The 22,967-nt window shown below is 40.3% G+C and overlaps 1 protein-coding gene across 1 annotated transcript in view; it reads right to left on the reverse strand.

Annotated features, from left to right (window-relative positions):
- Window positions 1-22,967, reverse strand: part of MED16 (mediator complex subunit 16) — a 292,898-nt gene that overhangs the window by 50,955 nt on the left and 218,976 nt on the right. The window lies entirely within an intron of this gene.

The raw sequence follows: 22,967 nt of genomic DNA on the forward strand, positions 1-22,967 counted from the left end.
TAATTCTCTCTCACTCACTCACACTAATTCTCTCACACTAATTCTCTCTCACTCTCACTCACTCACACTAATTCTCTCACACTCTCACTCACACTAATTCTCTCTCACTCACTCACACTAATTCTCTCACTCTCACTCACTCACACTAATTCTCTCTCACTCTCACTCACTCACACTAATTCTCTCTCACTCACACTAATTCTCTCTCACTCTCACTCACACTAATTCTCTCTTGCTCTCCCTCACTCACACTAATTCTCTCTCACTCTCACTCACACTAATTCTCTCACTCTCACTCACACTAATTCCCTCTCACTCACACTAATTCTCTATCACTCTCACTCACTCACACTAATTCTCTCTCACTCTCACACTAATTCTCTCTCACTCTCACTCACACTAATTCTCTCTCACTCTCACTCACTCACACTAATTCTCTCTCTCTCACTCACTCACACTAATTCCCTCTCACTCTCACTCACTCACACTAATTCTCTCTCACTGTCACTCACACTAATTCTCTCTCATTCTCACTCACACTAATTCTCTCTCACTCTCACTAATTCTCTCTCACTCTCACTAATTCTCTCTCACTCTCAGTAATTCTCTCTCGCTCTCACTCACACTAATTCTCTCTCACTCTCACTCACACTAATTCTCTCTCACTCTCTCACTAACTCTCAGTCACTTTCACTCACTCATTCACTGTCACTCACTGTCACTCTCTCACTGTCACTCACTTTCACTCACTCTCACTCATTCTCACACTCTCTCATTCTCACTCTCTCACTCATTCACTCTCTCTCTCTCTCTCACACACACACACACAGGGAACAGAGGGGGGTGGAGTAGCACTGCTCATCAAAAACCAATGGGACTTTGATGAGCTGGAGAAAGGAGGCAGAAGAGAAGCAAGAGACTACATAATAGGAAACTTCAGTCTGGAGGCCCCAAGGTAGTAATTGCAGTGATGTATAACCCACTACAGAACAGCAGGAGGCTAAGGCAAGAGTATGATGAGAGTAACAGAGCGATGGTTGATACACTGGCTGAAGTGGCCAGAAGGGCTCATGTGAGCAGGGCAAAGCTACTGATTGTGGGTGACTTTAATCACAAAGAAATTGACTGGGAGAACTCAGAGCCACATGGAGGCCCAGAAACGTGGAAGGCTAAGATGATGGAGGTGGTACTGGAAAACCTCATATACCAACACGAAAGGGGCACTACCAGAGAAAGAGGAGAGGATGAACCAGCAAGATTGGACCTAGTATTCTCCTTGAGTAGTGCAGATATTGAGGACATCACATATGAAAAACCCCTCAGGGCCAGTGACAATGTGGTCCTGAGCTTCGAATACAAAGTAGAGTTACAAGTGGAGAGGGAAGCAGGAAGGGCAGGATGAACGAAGTCAAACTACAAGAGAGGGGATTACAGAGGCATGAAGAATTTCCTGCATGAGGTTCAGTGGGAGAGAGCACTGGCAGGGAAGTCAGTAAATGAGATGATGGAATATGTGACAACAATATGCAAGGAAGCTGAGGAGAGGTTTGTACCCAAGGGTAACAGAAATACAGCAGGGCCCCACTTATACGGCAGGTTAGGTTCCAGGCTACCGCCATAAAGCGGAAACCGCCGTAAAGTGGAACACCCTTTTTTTCCACTTATAAATGCATACAAACACTAGATAACAAGTTTACACTAACATATATTAAGTTAGCAATAGAACCAGGCATCAAAAAACAATAAAAAAGTACAATACACACATAGTGCACTCATTACTTACCTTAAAATATTTATAGTCTTAATCTAGGGTGAGACAAGTAGTATTTATTGTAAGAAATCAAGTGTGGTATGTATGGTAATAGCCAGGCTGCCTTACCAGGCCACCCCACCCACACATACTATTCTATGATATTTAGGCATCCCAGAGCGATAAAATGTATATACAGTTCACTCATTATTTACCTTAAAATATAGGGTGAGATGAGTAGTATTTATTGTAAAAAATCAAGTGTGGTATGTATGGTAGTCAGCCGGGCTACCATACCAGGCCAACCCACCCACACATACTATTCTATGATATTTAAGCATCCCAGAGCAATAAAATGTATATACAGTTCACTCATTACTTACCTTAAAATATTTGTAGTCTTAATGTAGGGTCAGGAGTAAGTAAATGAGATAAAACGAATAAATGAGAGAGAGAAACAATGAGTGCATGAGAGAGGACAGGCGCAGAGTTATGTAAACAAACCAGGCGAAGGTAAGTTTTGTAAACGAAGTGTACACGTCTGGTTTGTGTACAAGTTACATTGTGTACAGGTTGTCTCTACATTGATACGGTAGAATAAATAAAGAAGAACACTCCCATTCTCATGTAACATCATTTTGAGAAGAAATGATCCTCTGAGTGAAGGTAATGGAAATAAGTCACTCTGACTTTTTTGGGTTATCCTAGGTTCTCTACACATATGTTGTTATGTATGATAATCTATGTAACTGTATTTGTGTATACCTGAATAAACTTACATACATACAAAAGGAATAATTTTCTACAGTTACCCACAGTAACACATTTTCTCTTATGTTAGATTAGAGAAAATGTTATTCTTGCCGTCACTTGTACAAGTTATCTGCCTACCACATCTCATATTTATGTTTATTTATTCTATTGTGGGGTGTATTTATCATCTTTTTATGTTATGTATCGTGTTTATTATATAATTTTGAAAAAAAATATCATGGATGGATTAATGAAAATGTGTATATTAACGTAATACACGACATTTAATGAGACTCGGTGATTATTATTATTATTAGCATTTCTAATATGGCGTCACTTGTGCAAGTCGTCTGCTACCACATCTCACATTTATGTTTATTTATTCTACTGTGGGGTGTATTTATCTTATTTATATGTTATGCATCGTGTTTATTATATAATTTTGAAAAGATATCATAGATGGATTAATGAAAATGTGTATATTAACGTAATATACGACATTTAAATGAGACTCGATGATTATTATTATCATTACTAATATGACGTCTGGAGACAAAAGACACTCTTACTGATTTAAATGTGTACTTGCACGCCAGCACAGTATGTAAGTTTATTTAAGTACAGGTATACATAAGTATAATTATCAGAGTATATATAAAAAATGAAATAACTTTTAAAAACATTTGAAATTTTGGAGTTTCCAGACAAAATGGAGACACTTAGTGCTTAATGAGCTCACGAAGAATGTAAACAAACATGGTGGGGCACGGTGACCGTATTAGAAAGTCAGGTGGGGGGAGCCGTATAGCGAGTTTTGGTCATAATTTGAAATGACCGTATTAGTGAAATGCTGTAAAGCGGGGCCCTGCTGTAACAAGGAGGACAGGTTCACACAAAGGTGTAGAGAGGCCAAAACCAAGTGTGCTAGAGAATGGAAGAAGAATAGAAGGCAAAGGACCCAGGAGAATAAGGAGAGCAGTTGCAGAGCCAGAAATGAATTTGCACAGGTAAGAAGGGAGGCCCAATGACAATACGAAAATGACATGGCAGTGAAAGCCAAATCTGACCTGAAGCTGTTGTACAGCCACATCAGGAGGAAAACAACAGTCAAGGACCAGGTAATCAAGCTGAGGAAGGAAGGAGGGGAGATTACAGGAAACAACCGAGAAGTATGTGAGGAACTCAACATGAGATTCAAAGAAGTGTTCACAGAGGAGACAGAAGGGACTCCAGAAAGACAGAGAGTTGGGGTACACCATCAAATGTTGGACACAATACATATAACCAAAGAAGAAGTGAAGAGGCTGCTAAGTGAGCTAGATACCTCAAAGGCGATGGGGCTGGATAACATCTCTCCATGGCTCCTGAGAGAGGGAGCAGAGGCAGTGTGTGCCACTAACAGCAATTTTCAACACATCTATCGAAACAGGGTGACTACCTGAGGCATGGAAGACAGCAAATGTAGTCCAGGTTTTTAAAAAAGGAGACAGACACAAAGCACTAAACTACAGACCAGTGTCACTAACATGTATAGTATGCAAAGTCATGGAAAAGATTATCAGGAGAAGAGTGATGGAGCACTTAGAAAGGAATGAGCTTATCAATGACAACCAGCGTGGTTTCAGGGACAGGAAATCCTATGTTACTAACCTACTGGAGTTCTATGACAGGGTGACAGCAGTAAAACAAGAGAGAGAGGAGTGGGAAGACTGCATTTTCTTGGATTGTAAGAAGGCATTTGACACAGTTCCACACGCGAGATTAGTGCATAAACTGGAAGGCCAGGCAGGTATAACAGGGAAGGCATTGCAATGTATCAGAGAATACCTGTTGGGAAGACATCAGCGAGTCATGGTACATGATGAGGTGTCAGAGTAGGTGCCTGTGATGAGCAGGGTTCCACATGAGTCAGTCCTAGGACTGGTGCTGTTTCTGGTGTATGTGAATGACATGATGGAAGGAATAGACTCAGAAGTGTCCCTGTTTGCAGATGATGTGAAGTTGATGAGAAGAATTCAATTGGACGAGGACCAGGCTTAACTACAAAGACTGGACAGGCTGCAGGCCTGGTCTGGAAACTGGCTCCTGGAGTTCAATCCCACCAAATGCATAGTCACAGCAAAGAGACTGAATAATCCCTGGCTAACACCAAGCATCCTCAAATCCATTAACACAAAGCACAAATATGAAAAACAGTATAGAATGGGTCAAATAACTAGAGAACAGTCAAGAAATTACTCGTCAGCACTTACCAGCCTGATAAGAAGGTCAAAAAAATTGTATTATGAAAATAGATTACATAACATCAAAGGTGATATGAAAAAAACCTGGAAAACTCTATCTGAAATTCTTGGAACTAAAAAGTTATCCAAAAACAAAGCAATCAAACTAACAAAATCAGATGAACCCCTACTCACTCCAACCAAAACAGCAAACAGACTTAATGTTTTCTTCTTCACCATAGGAAAAAATCTAGCAAACAAAATACCAAGCACAAACGCCCGTACATCAGACTACCTCATAGGAATCTACCCAAATACGCTATTCCTAGCTCCAACCAACCCCACTGAAGTTATGCTCATCATAAACACCCTTAAAAACAAGGCAGGAGACAAACAACTTGCCTGCTTTTATGTACAAAAAAGCTTCTCAAGTATTGTCACCAATTATTGCAACGCTCTTTAACAAATCCATTGAATCATCTACCTTCCCAACAATCCTCAAAATAGCGAGGGTCACTTTGATCCATAAAGGAGGTGACCAAGCTGACTTGAATAACTATAGACCAATATCTAACTTACCACTGCTCTCTAAAATCTTTGAAAAATTAATTCATAGACGGATCTATTCCTACCTCGTTTCACACAACATATTAAACCCTTGTCAGTTTGGATTCAGAAATAATAAAAGCACAAATGATGCTATCACACACATGCTAGAACTAATATATACTGCACTTGAAAAGAAAGAAGTCCCGCTGGGCATTTTCATTGATTTACGTAAAGCTTTCGATACAGTCGACCATGAACTGCTGTACTCCAGATTAATGCACTATGGTATCAGAGGCCACTCCCTCAACTACCTAAAGTCATACCTTAGTAACAGAACTCAATATGTGTATGCAAATGATGCAAACTCCTCCACCCAACCAATCATAGTAGGAGTCCCACAAGGAAGCGTCCTTGGACCACTCCACTTTCTCATCTACATCAATGATCTACCGAATGCATCACAGCTACTCAAACCCATATTATTTGCAGATGACGCTACATATGTATTTTCCCACCCAAACGCAGTCATACTAGCAAACACAGTCAATGCTGAATTACAGAAAATATCTGCCTGGATGATGACTCACAAACTTACCTTGAACACTGATAAAACCTATTTCATTCAGTTTGGAAACAAAGCTGCAAATGATCCAATTAACATTATGCTAAATGGATCATCAGTCACAAGACTCACAGAGGGAAAATTCCTAGGAATCCACCTTGACAGTAGCCTTAAGCTCCGGACACACATACAACAAATCAAGAAAATCTCCAAGACTGTAGGCATACTATCAAAGATAAGGTACTACATTCCACAATCAGCTCTCCTGGCACTGTACCATTCACTCATATACCCTTATCTTACATATGGAATTTGTGCATGGGGATCAAAAACATCCAATCACCTAAAACCCCTAATAACCCAGAAAAAGGCAGCAGTAAGAATGATAGCAAATTCCCACTCCCGCCAGCATACTCCACCAATTTTCGAAAGTCTGAATCTGCTTACCATTAAGAACATCCATACTTATTCATGTGCCTACTACATATACAGAACAATACACGTAAATATAAACTCCCCACTCAAACTTTTCCTCACCAACCTAAACAGGACACATGACCACAACACAAGACACAGATCTCTTTTTGATATACCTCATGTCCATATCACACTGTAAAAACTCTATGCACATAAAGGGCCTTGATCACCCTAGACTAAATGCTAAATACAGTGGACCCCCGGTTAACGCTATTTTTTCATTCCAGAAATATGTTCAGGTGCCAGTACTGACCGAATTTGTTCCCATAAGGAATATTGTGAAGTAGATTAGTCCATTTCAGACCCCCAAACATACTCGTACAAACGCACTTACATAAATACACTTACATAATTGGTCACATTGGGAGGTGATTGTTAAGCGGGGGTCCACTGTACTCAATATACATTTACTCACCTATGTACTCCCACATCATAACTGAAACAATGACATTGAACCTTTTATCCATTGTTGACAGGAATATAATTGAATCATTGTTTTTCACAAAAGCATTTTAGAATATAAATACGTATATCTTTGTATTATACAAATTTTGATTCACTTATAATTAATATTCTACTGTACAACTATGAAATAATTACTTTCCTACTGTACAACTATGATATACTATTTCTTAGTATTTATTTATTTATTTATTTATTAATTTGAACATGATACAGAGAAGTACAAGGAATACAATTTTTAAAGTGCAGCATGCCAAAGCCCCTTGTATGCAGAGCATTATGGGCAGGCTTAAAATTAACTTAAGATTACTAAGCAATGATATATTCAGTGGTACAAAAATTATTGTAAAACAGATAAGAATTTAGTACAAATGAGTATTACAAAGACAGGTCATATGGTCATTTACTGTGTTGCTGTGTAATCAGTAGAATGGAGTATTCTGTTAGGTAATGAAGTTAAATAGTAACAAAGTTTGATTGGGTCACAGGTTGACATTTATGAGATACAATAATGAGATACATATATGAGATACAATTTATGAGATACAGTTATTCAGTATTTATTTAGTTGTGGGTGAGTAAGTGATTTTTGAGAAGAGACTTCAATTTATAAACAGACAGTGTTTCTTTTATATTCACAGGTAATGAATTCCAGATTTTAGGGCCTTTTATGTGCATTGAGTTTTTGCATAGCGTGAGATGGACACGAGGAACATCAAAGAGTGATCTGTGCCTTGTGTATGGTCATGTGTTCTGTTAAGGTTGGTAAGGAGATGTTTGAGGGGAGGGTTTATGTCAGAGTTAAGTGTTCTATGTATGTAGTAGGTGCAGTAGTAAGAATGGATGTTTTGTATTGTGAGTAGGTTTAGAGTTTTGAATATTGGTGGAGTGTGTTGTCTGTAGTGGGAATTTGTTATCATTCTGACTGCAGCCTTTTGTTGGGTGATTAGTGGTCTGAGATGGTTTATTGTTGTTGAGCTCCATGCAGAAATTCCATTGGTGAGATAGGGGTAAATAAGTGAGTGATATAGGGCCAGGAGGGCTGACTGTGGAACATAGTACCGTATCTTCGATAGTATGCCTACGGTCTTGGAATTTTTTTTGGAAATTTGTTGTATATGTGTTTGAAATTTGAGTCTATTATCAAGGTGGATTCCTAAGAATTTTCCCTCTGTGAGTTTTGTGATAGGTGATTCATTTATCATTATGTTTAGAGACACATCTGTAGCTCTGTTACCAAACTGAATGTAGTAGGTTTTGTCAATGTTTAGAGTAAGTTTGTTGGTCCTCATCCAGGTTGATATTTTCTGTAATTCGGTATTTACAGTATTGGCTAGCACGACTGGGCTCGGGTGAGAGTAGACGTATGTAGTGTCTTCTGCAAATAGTGTGGGTTTGAGTAGTTGCGATGCATTTGGAAGGTCATTTATGTATATGAGAAAGAGAAGAGAGCCTAGGACATTTCCCTGTGGGACACCAACTGTAATTGGCTGTGCAGAAGAGTTTGCCCCATTTGTGTACACACATTGGCTTCTGTTGATGAGGTATGACTTTAGGTAGTTGAGGGAGTGCCCTCTTATACCATAATGCGACAATTTTATGTGGAGCAAGTTGTGGTCAACTGTATCGAAAGCTTTACGTAAGTCAATGAAGATCCCCAGTGGGACTTCTTTTTTCTCTATTGCTGTATAAATATGTTCTAGCATGTGGATAATGGCATCATTAGTATTTTTATTAGGCCTGAACCCAAACTGACAGGGGTTGAGTATGTTGTGGGAGATGAGGTAGGAATAGATACGCTTATGGATTAATTTTTCAAAGATTTTAGAGAGAGGGTGTAAGTTGGATATTGGCCTATAGTTATTCAAGTCTGTGTGGTCTCCTCCTTTATGGATCAGGGTGACCCTTGCTATTTTGAGAACTGTAGGAAAGGTAGAGGATTCAATGGATTTGTTAAAGAGTGTTGCAATGATTGGTGATAGCACCTGTGACACTTTTTTTGTATATAATGGGTGGTAAGGTATTTAAATCTCCTGTCTTGTTTTTTAGTTTGTTGATAATAAGGGAGACTTCAGTTGGGTTAGTCAGAGCTAGGAACAGTGTGTTCGGGTAGTTGCCAGTGAGGTAGTCATTAGATTATGTAGAATGTAAGCCAATAATGTTAAGTTGGCCCATAATGCCAAGGCATAATAGAGGCTCTCTCTGCATTGCATCCCACTATTGTATATACACAATCTCAATGTACTGTTTACAAAGACATTAAATAAAAAAATAAATAAAATTGGGGAAGGGCAAAGAAAACCGAAGATGGAGTACAGTCTAGGGAGCCAGAGACTACAACCCTCACTCAAGCAAAAGGATCATGGGGTGAGTATAACACTGGGCACATCTCCTGAGGCACATATAAACCAAATAACTGCTGCAGTATATGGGTGCCTAGCAAACCTAAGAATAGCATTCCGACATCTCAATAAGGAATTGTTCAGAACCCTGTACACCATGTATGCCAGGCCTATATTGGAGTATGCAGCACCAGTTTGGAACACACACCTACCCAAGAATGTAAGGAAATTACAGACAGTGCAAAGGTTTGCAAGAAGACCAGTCCTGGAGCTAAGAGGCATGTCCTGCGTGGAGAGGTTAACCTTTCAGAGTCGCCAGGCCCTCTCCAAGATTTGTTCTCAGGGTTGCCAAATTTTCAAAAAAAAAAATTATTTTTTCTTATGAAAAGATAGAGAATCTTTTCCCGATCATAATGACACCAAAAGTATGAAATTTGATGGAAAACTTACGGAATTATGCTTTCGTGAAGTTAGCGGTCTCGACGATGTTTACGCATCAGCGATTTTGCCAAATTTGAGCCCTATTTTCGGTCAATTCCAGTGTACTAGTTGACAAAAATCATAACTATTTCGCTAGAACTCCATTTTTTCTATCGAATGAGTACAAGAAACCACCCATTTACCGATTTCAACTATCCAATACAGTGGTCAGAATTTAGCAATTTTGCCAATTTCACACAAATTTCAAAAGATGCCAATTTCCAGTGTCATCTCTTGACTTAGAAACTGAAATAAGTAATAAGAAAAGCCCATTAGAAAGACAGTTATCAAAACAAGACTCATTTCAAGGTCTTCCTCCTTTTAAAGCCTTCGATAAGTATCTGACTCTAGTAAGAGTGGATTCAACTACTAGTCTTGAATCTTGTAATCTAGAAGAAACAAAACAGCACTGGGAAAGTATTGAGGAAGAAGAGGATGAGGATAGAGAAAGAAATTTGAAAGCAGAAGAAAAAGACAAACAATATCACTAACATTTTTTAAAAGGAAACTCCTATTATAAGACTCATTCATCTGGTTTATGAGCCTTATACCCATACAAGTTTTCTTTTTAAAATGGCTGAATCATCTCAGATATCATCAGAAAGTTCCAAGAGGACCTCAGTGGAGAGCCTCAGAAGACCCTCTATAGAAAACTTGAAAAGAGCCTCACAAGACGCTAACAGAAGATGCAGTAGTACAAAGCAAGAGAATTTGTCAGAAGATGCTGCTGATGACTCGGAAAAGGGAGAACTTCCAGAGTCATACATTCAGAGCAAATTCAATAGAAAAGGTTCCCAGTATCGCAATGCTGGGTGGAAATCTCACAATAAACTTGAGAGAAATGATTCCACTTCATCTGTCAAAAGCAGTACTTCAGAAAAGTTGTCAGTGGGAAATACTAATTCAGTTGGGCAAGCATTGCCACATATGTCATCCTCTGAACAACAGGCTTACATTAGTCAGAAATTTTCAGATATTACCAACATACTTAGGGATTCTGGTGTTGATGAAGATATTCTTCAGATGATTAAGAATTATATATAAACAAGAAAGACATTCCTGGCACTAAAATAACATTTCCTCTGTTCATTAGTCACGTCCCCATGCCCCTCTTATATTCTTTTGCTTTCCACTTTGAATTTTTATTCTCACAAAAAATAGAAGATTTACTGTTATGCAGACTACTGCATTAGTGTAGAAATGGTATAAATAATATCGGTGCACTTGTGAAAGAATATTAGACTCACCAGTTGATGTGTATTGGATGCTTAGCATAATTTGTTTACTTTTGAACTTAGATAAAAATCGAACATTTCTGCTACTTTGAGCTCAATTTCAAGGTACTTTTCATTGTAAAACCAGTCAAAATCATCTCAATTTCTGTAATATGTCTTCCATTCTGTAAAATGAGACCAGGAAAACTAGAATACAACAATAAATGCCATACAAAAATACAGTGCAAAGTCGCTGTTTTAATCCAAAAATACGGTCAAAGTTTTTTTTTCTCATAACGCACTGTGTGCTGCAGGATTTTTTTAATACTGCACACACTGACCACATAGACCCATTCTTTCATATGCAGGCCTACCAGCTTTCTCTCACTAGATTTGAGGGCGCTAGAATTTAGGTGTACTAGTACGTCAAAAACCCTGGCGCATAAGCCGTACTAGTACGGCCGAAACCCTGAAAGGGTTAAGGGAAATTGACCTGACAACACTGGAGGACAGGAGAGACAGAGATGATATAATAACGACATATAAAATACTGAGAGGAATTGACAAGGTGCACAAAGACAGGATGTTCCAGAGATGGGACACAGCAACAAGGAGTCACAATTGGAAGTTGAAGACTTAGATGAATCACAGGGATGCTAGGAAGTATTTCTTCAGTCACAGAGTTGTCAGGAAGTGGAATAGTCTGGGAAGTGATGTCGTGGAGGCAGGGCCCATACATAGCCTTAAGAAGAGGTATGATAAAGCTCATGGAGCAGGAAGAGTGACCTAGTAGTGACCAGTGAAGAGGCAGGGCCAAGAGCTGTGACTCAACCCCTGCAACCACAACTAGGTGAGTACACCCACACACACAAACATGCGAGCGCTATCATGCACACGCAAACACGCACACACAAACATGCACACACACATGCACAGACGTACACACACACACAGAATACCTGACAGGGAGGCAACGACGAGTCATGGTATGTGATGAGGTACCACAGTGGGCGCCTGTGACGAGCGGGGTCCGACAGGGGTCAGTCCTAGAACCAGTGCTATTTTTGGTATATGTGAATGACATTCTGCAAATAGGGACACTCAGAAGTGTCCCTATTTGCAGATGATGTGAAATTAATGAGGAGAATTAAATCAGATGAGGATCAGGCAGGACTACAAAGAGACCTGGACAGGCTGGATGCATGGTCCAGCAACTGGCTCCTCAAATTTAACCCTGCCAAATGCAAAGTCATGAAGATTGGGGAAGAGAAAAGAAGACTGCAGACAGAATGTAGGCTAGGCAGCCAAAGACCACAAACCTCACTCAAGGAGAAAGACCTTGGGGTGGGTATAATACTGAGCACATCTCCAGAAGCACATATCAACTAGATAACTGCTGCAGCATATAGGCGCCTGGCAAACCTAAGAATAGTGTTCCGATACCTCAGTAAGGAATCATTCAAGACTCCGTACACTGTGTACGTCAGGCCCATACTGGAGTACGCAGCACCAGTGTGGAACCTACACCTGGTCAAGAACATCAAGAAAATAGAGAAAGTGCAAAGGTTTGCAACAAGGCTAGTTCCAGAGCTAAAGTAAATGTCCTATGAAGAAAAGTTAAGGGGAAATCGGCCTGACGACACTGGAGGACTGGAGGGTTAGGGAGACATGATAATGACATACAAAATACTGCGAGTAATAGATGTTCCAGAGAGGGGACACAGAAACAAGAGGTCACAATTGAAAGTTGAAGACTCAGATGAGTCAAAGGGATGTTAGGAAGTATTTCTTCAGTCATAAAGTTGTCAGGAAGTGGAATAGTCTGGCAAGTGATGTAGTGGAGGTAGGAACCATATACAGGTCCGCCATCACAAATCCGGCAATCAGTTATTTGGTTCCTTCAGTTATTCGGCACTAATTTTGGCTAGCATAATTTCAAATTTCCAGGGTCACCACACCAACCTGCTGGTACTGTTCGTTGGTGCTACTTGCTGCATAAGTCATTCCAATTTCTTTTTCTCCATTTATTGTTTTAACCTGCTTACTTTTAGCTCTAGCCATGGTTCCAATGAATAAAAGAAATACTTCTCATTATGTAAAGCACCGACACAGTACATTATCCATTAAAGATAAGGTGGCTTTGAAGCCACTGTCGGTTGTCATGAACTCAGTCTCATGAAGCAAGAGAATATGCTTTATTATTACGCTAATATCAACACTACAGCTTATTTGCCTATCCCAAATGATCTAATATGACATCAGAAACAATATAAATAACATAAAACATGTTAAATACTCCAGAATGAATAATATTTGGCATAACACCGAGCAGTTCGACAGAGGTATGAAGAGGATATGGTATACAAATACAGTGGACCCTCGGTATTCGATATTAATCCGTTCCAGAGAGCTCATTGAATACCGAAAATATCGAAAAGCGAATAAATTTTCCCCATAAGAAATAATGGAAATCAAATTAATCCGTGCAAGACACCCAAAAGTATGAAAAAAAATTTTTTTACCACATGAAATATTAATTTTAATACACACAAACTGAAGAAGACATGCACAGTTACATGACACTTACCTTTATTGAAGATCTGGTGATGAATGATGGGATGGGAGGAGGGGAGAGTGTGGATGGTGTTAGTGTTTAGAAGGGGAATCCCCTTCCATTAGGACTTGAGGTAGCAAGTCCTTTTCCGGAGTTACTTCCCTTCTTCTTTTAATGCCACTAGGACCAGCTTGAGAGTCACTGGACCTCTGTTGCACAACAAATCTGTCCATAGAGCTCTGTACCTCCCGTTCCTTTACGATTTGCCTAAAATGGGCCACAACATTGTCATTGTAATAGTCACCAGCACGGCTTGCAATAGCTGCGTTAGGGTGATTTTCATCCATAAAAGTTTGCAGTTCAACCCACTGTGCACACATTTCCTTAATTTTTGAAGTAGGCACAATGGATTCCACAACTGGCATAGGCTTCTCAGGGTTAGCCCCAAACCCTTCAAAATCTTTCTTAATTTCCATACTAATTCTCACCCTTTTTACCACAGGGTTGGCACTAGAAGCTTTCTTGGGGCCCATGGTGACTTATTTTGCAGAAACAAGCACCGAAAACAGTGATAATATGGAATGTACCGAATATATCCTTAGATGCGCGCACACTGGCTGGCTTGTAAACACTGGCACACACGGGGCAGTTCAGGCCACACGTGGACACGTCTCGTACGAATCGTATCGAATACCGGGTTTTCAATCGGATACAGAGGCAAAATTTTTGCATTAAAATGCATCGAATACCGGATTTATCGAATACCGATGCCATTGAATACTGGGGGTCCACTGTACCATTCTCCTTTCCCTGTCCTGGTGGCTTATACAGTGGACCCCCGCATACCGTACGCATCGCATACCGTACAATCCGCATACCGGACGCTTTGATCACAAAAATTTTGCCTCACATACCGCCCAAAAACCCGCTCACCGCCCTTCGTCCGAGACGCGTCCAATGTGCGGCCTGAGCCACGCTCACATGTTCCGCCGGTGGCATTGTTTACCAGCCAGCCTCAGCGGTAACATCCAAGCATACAATCGGAACATTTCGTATTATTACAGTGTTTTTGGTGATTTTTTCTGGAAAATAAGTGACCATGGGCCCCAAGAAAGCTTCTAGTGCCAACCCTACAGCAATAAGGGTGAGAATTACTATAGAGATGAAGAAAAAGATCATTGATAAGTATGAAAGTGGAGTGCGTGTCTCCGAGCTGGCCAGGTTGTATAATAAACCCCAATCAACCATCGCTACTATTGGTGGTACAGCTGCTGCTGCTGCTGTACCACCGTCAGCTGCTGCTGCACTGTCAGCTGCTGCTGCTGTTGTACCACCGTCAGCTGCTGCTGCTGCTGTAGTACTGTCTGCTGCTGCTGTAGCATCGTTTGCTGCTGCTGTAGCATCGTCTGCTGCTGCTGTAGCATCGTCTGCTGCTGCTGTAGCATCGTCTGTTGCTGCTGTAGCATCGTCTGCTGCTGCTGTAGCATTGTCTGCTGCTGCTGTAGCATCGTCTGCTGCTGCTGTAGCATCGTCTGTTGCTGCTGTAGCATCGTCTGCTGCTGCTGTAGCATCGTCTGTTGCTGCTGTAGCATCGTCTGCTGCTGCTGTAGCATCGTCTGTTGCTGCTGTAGCATCGTCCGTTGCTGCTGTACCACCGTCAGCTGCTGCTGCTGCTGTAGCACCGTTGTTGGTGTGGCTTATTGAGAATACCAAGAAACAATTAACCCCAGAGGATTTGCCACCCAGGATAACCCAAACAAGTCAGTGTCATCGAAGACTGTCTAACTTATTTCCATTGGGGTCCTTAATCTTGTCTCCCAGGATGCAACCCACACCAGTCGACTAACACCCAGGTGAACAGGGAAAAATGCCTGGAACTAGTGCTCATATTGGTGAATTTAAAGCCAGCAAAGGTTGGTTTGAGAGATTTAAGAATCGTAGTGGCATACACAGTGTGATAAGGCCTGTTCTGGAAGAAAATGTCAAACAGGACCTACAGTACTCAGGAGGAAAAGGCACTCCCAGGACACAGTGTCTCATCAGTCATTGCTGCATCTTCAATAAAGGTAAGTGTCATTTATTCTTCATTTAGTAGAGTAGTACATGCACAATATATATTGTGCATGTACTACTCTACTATTGTGCATGTATCCTTCTCTTTGTGTGTAGGAAAATGTATATTTCATGTGGTAAATTTTTTTTTCATACTTTTGGGTGTCTTGCACGGATTAATTTGATTTCCATTATTTCTTATGGGGAAAATTCATTCGCATACCGAACATTTCACATAACAACCAGCCCTCTTGCATGGATTAAGGTCGCTATACGGGGGTCCACTGTATTAGAGAAAACGGATTATAGCACAGGGCTAACTGTGATATACACTCATACTGCACCATAAACCTGAAATAAAAAAGTTATTTTCTCTATATAGATTATCACACATAGCAGCATATGTGTAGAGAACCTAGGATAACCCAAAAAAGTCAACATGGCTTACTTTTAGTACCTGGCTTGGGTTAGCCATATATGATTTTTGTTAATATTCAATTCCCAGCCAGGGTAGAAACATTAGGCATGTTTCTCTACACCTGTTGTCTATGTTTACCCATCAGTAAATGGGTACCTGGGTGTTAGATTTCTGGTGTGGGTATTATCCTGGGACACTGACCTAATTTTCTTGAAATACTCGGCATAACAAGCAGCTTTCTATATAGCAGAATGTCACTGATGTCCCCAGCATTGTATACCTTGTACATGTACGTGTAGTAAATAAAGATATTATTATTATTATTATTATTATTATTTTTTATTATTATTTTTATTATTATCACACTGGTTGATTCCCACCAAGGCAGGGTGGCCCGAAAAAGAAAAACTTTCACCATCATTCACTCCATCACTGTCTTGCCAGAAGGGTGCTTTACACTACAGTTTTTAAACTGCAACATTAACACCCCTCCTTCAGAGTGCAGGTACTGTATCTCCCATCTCCAGGACTCAAGTCCAGCCTGCCGGTTTCCCTGAACCCCTTCATAAATGTTACTTTGCTCACACTCCAACAGCACGTCAAGTATTAAAAACCATTTGTCTCCATTCACTCCTATTAAACACGTTCACGCATGCCTGCTGGAAGTCCAAGCCCCTCGCACACAAAACCTCCTTTACCCCCTCCCTCCAACCTTTCCTAGGCCGACCCCTACCCCGCCTTCCTTCCACTACAGACTGATACACTCTTGAAGTCATTCTGTTTTGCTCCATTCTCTCTACATGTCCGAATCACCTCAACAACCCTTCCTCAGCCCTCTGGACAACAGTTTTGGTAATCCCGCACCTCCTCCTCCTAACTTCCAAACTACGAATTCTCTGCATTATATTCACACCACACATTGCCCTCAGACATGACATCTCCACTGCTTCCAGCCTTCTCCTCGCTGCAACATTCATCACCCATGCTTCACACCCATATAAGAGCGTTGGTAAAACTATACTCTCATACATTCCCCTCTATGCCTCCAAGGACAAAGTTCTTTGTCTCCACAGACTCCTAAGTGCACCACTCACCCTTTTCCCCTCATCAATTCTATGATTCACCTCATCTTTCATAGACCCATCCGCTGACACGTCCACTCCCAAATATCTGAATACATTCACCTCCTCCATACTCTCTCCCTCCAATCTGATATCCAATCTTTCATCACCTAATCTTTTTGTTATCCTCATAACCTTACTCTTTCCTGTACTCACTTTTAATTTTCTTCTTTTGCATACCCTACCAAATTCATCCACCAATCTCTGCAACTTCTCTTCAGAATCTCCCAAGAGCACAGTGTCATCAGCAAAGAGCAACTGTGACAACTCCCACTTTATGTGTGATTCTTATCTTTTAACTCCATGCCTCTTGCCAAGACCCTCGCATTTACTTCTCTTACAACCCCGTCTATAAATATATTAAACAACCACGGTGACATCACACATCCTTGTCTAAGGCCTACTTTTAGTGGGAAATAATTTCCCTCTTTCCTACATACTCTAACTTGAGCCTCACTAACCTCGTAAAAACTCTTCACTGCTTTCAGTAACCTACCTCCTACACCATACACCTGCAACATCTGCCACATTGCCCCCCTATCCACCCTGTCATACGCCTTTTCCAAATCCATAAATGCAACAAAGACCTCTTTAGCCTTATCTAAATACTGTTCACTTATGTGTTTCACTGTAAACACCTGGTCCACACACCCACTCTTTCCTAAAGCCTCCTTGTTCATCTGCTATCCTATTCTCCGTCTTACTCTTAATTCTTTCAATAATAACTCTACCATACACTTTACCAGGTATATTCAACAAACTTATCCCCCTATAATTTTTGCACTCTCTTTTGTCCCCTTTGCCTTTATACAAAGGAACTATGCATGCTCTCTGCCAATCCCTAGGTACCTTACCTTCTTCCATACATTTACTAAATAATTGCACCAACCACTCCAAAACTATATCCCCACCTGCTTTTAACATTTCTATCTTTATCCCATCAATCCCGGCTGCCTTACCCCCTTTCATTTTACCTACTGCCTCACAAACTTCCCCCACACTCACAACTGTCTCTTCCTCACTCCTACAAGATGTTATTCCTCCTTGCCCTATACACAAAATCACAGCTTCCCTATCTTCATCAACATTTAACAATTCCTCAAAATATTCCCTCCATCTTCCCAATACCTCTAACTCTCCATTTGATAACTCTCCTCTCCTATTTTTAACTGACAAATCCATTTGTTCTCTAGGCTTCCTTAACTTGTTAATCTCACTCCAAAACTTTTCTTATTTTCAACAAAATTTGTTGATAACATCTCACCCACTCTCTCATTTGCTCTCTTTTTACATTGCTTCACCACTCTCTTAACCTCTCTCTTTTTCTCCATATACTCTTCCCTCCTTGCATCACTTCTACTTTGTAAAAACTTCTCATATGCTAACTTTTTCTCCCATACTACTCTCTTTACATCATTCCACCAATCGCTCACTTTCCCTCCCGCACCCACCTTTCTGTAACCACAAACTTCTGCTGAACACTCCAACACTACATTTTTAAACCTACCCCATACCTCTTCGACCCCATTGCCTATGCTCTCATTAGCCCATCTATCCTCCAATAGCTGTTTATATCTTACCCTAACTGCCTCGTCTTTTAGTTTATAAACCATCACCTCTCTCTTCCCTGATGCTTCTATTCTCCTTGTATCCCATCTACCTTTTACTCTCAGTGTAGCTACAACTAGAAAGTGATCTGATATATCTGTGGCCCCTCTATAAACATGTACATCCTGAAGTCTACTCAACAGTCTTTTATCTACCAATACATAATCCAACAAACTACTGTCATTTCGCCCTACATCATATCTTGTATACTTATTTATCCTCTTTTTCTTAAAATATGTATTACCTATAACTAAACCCCTTTCTATACAAAGTTCAATCAAAGGGCTCCCATTATCATTTACACCTGGCACCCCAAACTTACCTACCACACCCTCTCTAAAAGTTTCTCCTACTTTAGCATTCAGGTCCCCTACCACAAATACTCTCTCACTTGGTTCAAAGGCTCCTATACATTCACTTAACATCTCCCAAAATCTCTCTCTCTCCTCTACATTCCTCTCTTCTCCAGGTGCATACACGCTTATTATGACTCACTTTTCGCATCCAACCTTTACTTTAATCCACATAATTCTTGAATTTACACATTCATATTCTCTTTTCTCCTTCCATAACTGATCCTTCAACATTACTGCTACCCCTTCCTTTGCTCTAACTCTCTCAGATACTCCAGATTTAATCCCATTTATTTCCCCCCGCCGAAACTCCCCTACCCCGTTCAGCTTTGTTTCGCTTAGGGCCAGGACATCCAACTTCTTTTCATTCATAACATCAGCAATCATCTGTTTCTTGTCATCCGCACTACATCCACGCACATTCAAGCATCCCAGTTTTATAAAGTTTTTCTTCTTCTCTTTTTTAGTAAATGTCTACAGGAGAAGGGGTTACTAGCCCATTGCTCCCGGCATTTGAGTTGCCTCATACGACATGCATGGCTTACAGAGGAAAGATTCTTTTCCACTTCCCCATGGACAATAGAAGAAATAAAGAAGAACAAGAGCTATTTAGAAAAAGGAGAGAAACCTAGATGTATGTATATATATATGCATGTGCGTGTCTGTGAAGTGTGACCAAAGTGTAAGTAGGAGTAGCAAGATATCCCTGTTATCTAGCATGTTTATGAGACAGAAAAAGAAACCAGCAATCCTACCATCATGCAAAACAGTTACAGGTTTCTGTTTCACAGTCATCTGGCAGGACGGTAGTACTTCCCTGGGTGGTTGCTGTCTACCAACCTACTACCTATATTATTATTATTATTATATTATATTATTATTATTATTATTATATTATTTTCTCAGTTGTTTGTTGGGTTACCTTATTCAAACTTGGGCAATTTATGATGAAAAGATACTTCTTCATGTACACCAAAAATGAAAAAAATCAGACTATAAATAGCGGAGTTCACTTCTCAGCCATTAGCGGCCACTTAGCGGTATATTTTTGTATGGTTATGGTTATATTCTCATTTTTTCGGTCTCATTTGATAGAATGAAAGATATATTACAGAAATAGATATGATTTTGATTGCTTTCATGATGAAAAGTACCTTGAAATTGCGCTCACAGTAGCGAAAATGTTCTATTCTTTAGCGAAGCTCTAGAGTAAACAAATGACATCATCGTCCAATACCTGTCCGCCTGCCAGTCTAAATTCCAGAATGGAGTCAAGAATGGCTTGACATTATTTATACAATTATTACAATAATGCAGCAGTCTGCATAACAGTAAATTTTCTGTTTTTTTTTTGTGAATAAAAATTCCAAATGAAAAGCAAGAATAATATAAGAGGGGCTTGTAGCCATGACTAATGAACAGATAAAATGTTATTTTAGTGCCAGGAATGTCTGCATTGTTTATTCTGGATCCTATTTTAAAATTGGCATCTGTTGAAATTTGTGTGAAATCGGCCAAATTGCCAATTTCTGACCACTTTATTGGGTAGTTGAAATAAGTGAATGGGCGGTTTCTTGTACTCAGTTGACAGACTAGAAGTAAATAAGTTTATTCAGGTATACACAAATACAGTTACATAGATTATCATACATAGCAGTGTATGTATAGAGAACCTAGGATAACCCAGAAAAGTCAGACAAAGTGACTTATTTCCAGTACCTGGCTTGGGCTTGCCATATATGATTTTTGGTAAATATTTTTTTTTCTCAGTTGTTTGTTGGGCTATCTCATTGAAACTTGGGCAATGTATAATGGAAAGATGCTTCTTAACGTACAACAAAAACAAAAAAGACGGACGATAAATAAGGGAGTTAACTTCTCAGCCATTAGCCGCCTCTTTGCAGAGTATTTTTGTATGGTTTTTATGGTTGTATTTTCATGTTTTTGGACTCATTTGATAGAATGGAAGATATATTACAGAAATAGACATGATTTTGATTGCTTTCATGACGAAAAGTACCTTGAAATTGAGCTCAAAGTAGCGGAAATGTTCGATTTTTGCCGATATTCAATGAGCTGTGTAAGTCAAGTTGGTTAATTTTATTATGTGTATTCTAACCTAACCACTCTGTAATTCAGCAAACTCAGTAATCCGGCACACTACAGGTCCCAATGATGCCGGATTTGTGATGGAGGACCTGTACATAGTTTTAAGAGGAGGTATGATAAAGCTCATGGAGCAGGGAGAGAGGACCTAGTAGCGACCAGTGAAGAGCTGGGGCCAAGAGCTGAGTCTTGACCCCTGAAACCACAATTAGGTAAGTACAGACATGCACACACACACAGATGCATGCACACACACAGAGATGCACATACACACACAGATGCACAGACAGACCCACACATGCACACACAGATGCACACACACATGCACGTGCATGTGTGTCCTCTAACTCCAAAATCTGGAGCGTCATTAAGCAGGTGTGGGAGGGCACTGACTCTTCTCTCCTCGATATTTTAGCCTTTTTATCATCTAGGCAACTCAAGTAGTGCATCAAGATGAAGATAATCCTATGGAATACTAGTTTAGGTGAGGAACCTACAAACAGTTCAATATTTATATTTTTTAAATACATGTAATAGCTTATCTGAGTGCTAGTGCACCCTCTGAATGCGGCCCAATGTATATATTGTATATTTATGTATATTATCTTTCATATAATCTTATATTGCTGATATTTTCACTGTTAGCTAAACTAGAAATATCATTAGGTAGGATGTAACATTTACACTTCACCGTGCTCACTGTCCAAGAGTTGAGTGGCTGTCTGCATTGGCAAACTACCTTGTTAACTATCACTCGCTTGTTTGTGTCAGGCTGTACCTCACACCATCCTGGAGTAGCCAGGCGAGTCACATGATTGCACCTGAGATTGGAGACTGTCCTTTCTTGATCACTCTCTCCTCTGCTGGTCCTTGCTTGACCAAAACCTCTCTCTCCACCTCTCATCTCTGGTTGTTTGTTCATTATTTAGACTGTTCTGGTAGAGTATGGTTTCGCTGGCAAGCCAAAACATACTTCTCGAAACTCTGTGTAACTCTGTTCACAAAGCTTAGTTCAAACTTAGTGATTTTTGATGCTTTACTGAGGTTGTATGTTGTACTGGCACTGGTGACCAAAAATAATGAACATAATACCAGTAATAGTGCAGAAAACTCAGACAGCCCTTAACCTTCCACCTCTGCTTGCTCGGCCATCTTGTTCATGTCCAGTTGTACCAGATTGAAAAAGGAAACTTGTATTTTCTTGTGTCCATGACTCAGATGTGAGCAGTGCTGATGGTAGTGATAGTGAATAAGATATCCAAGCTCTTGAAAACATTTCCAGTAGCGAGAGTGAAGTGGAATATTCCCCAGTGAAGAGTCAGTATATACGATGCTACCTGCACTCTGGTAGTGTGCCATATGCTATTCCACTGGGAAGGAGTACATCTCGGAGTACATCCCATGGCCATACAACAGGAACAGATAGTGAAAATGAAAATGATATTGTTACAACTGGGATGAAGAATGTGCATTCATCATCAGTTGGTGGTAGTGGCGTGCGACATGAGGCACTAGCCCATGCTGGCACCTATGCCACTATGCCAGCTCAGCTACAACAAAGCCCACCCTCACCCACCCACCCACCACACCAAGCTCCACAACAACAACCTCTACAATCACAACCACCTATCAATATCCAGCACCCACCAACTGACTGCACCTGGGATTGGCAGTAAGGTGCCAATTTTGTTCCCAATCCCCATCACTTTCGTGACAGTCAAAGTGGAATACGACCATCTTGTACACTTGGGAACAATGCCAGTGAACTGGAATGTTTCGAGTTATTCTTTGACGAACCCCTGATGGAAATTATTGTCAGGGAAAGCAACACATACTTCGATTACACCATGGCAAACACAATTATTTCACCAAGATCATGCCTACACCAGTGGAAGGAGACAACTGTGACTGAGATGTATCTTTTCTTTGCCACAATAATGTTTA

The sequence above is a fragment of the Cherax quadricarinatus genome, chromosome 12 (assembly GCF_038502225.1).
Source record: "Cherax quadricarinatus isolate ZL_2023a chromosome 12, ASM3850222v1, whole genome shotgun sequence".
Classification (NCBI taxonomy): Eukaryota; Metazoa; Arthropoda; class Malacostraca; order Decapoda; family Parastacidae; genus Cherax; species Cherax quadricarinatus.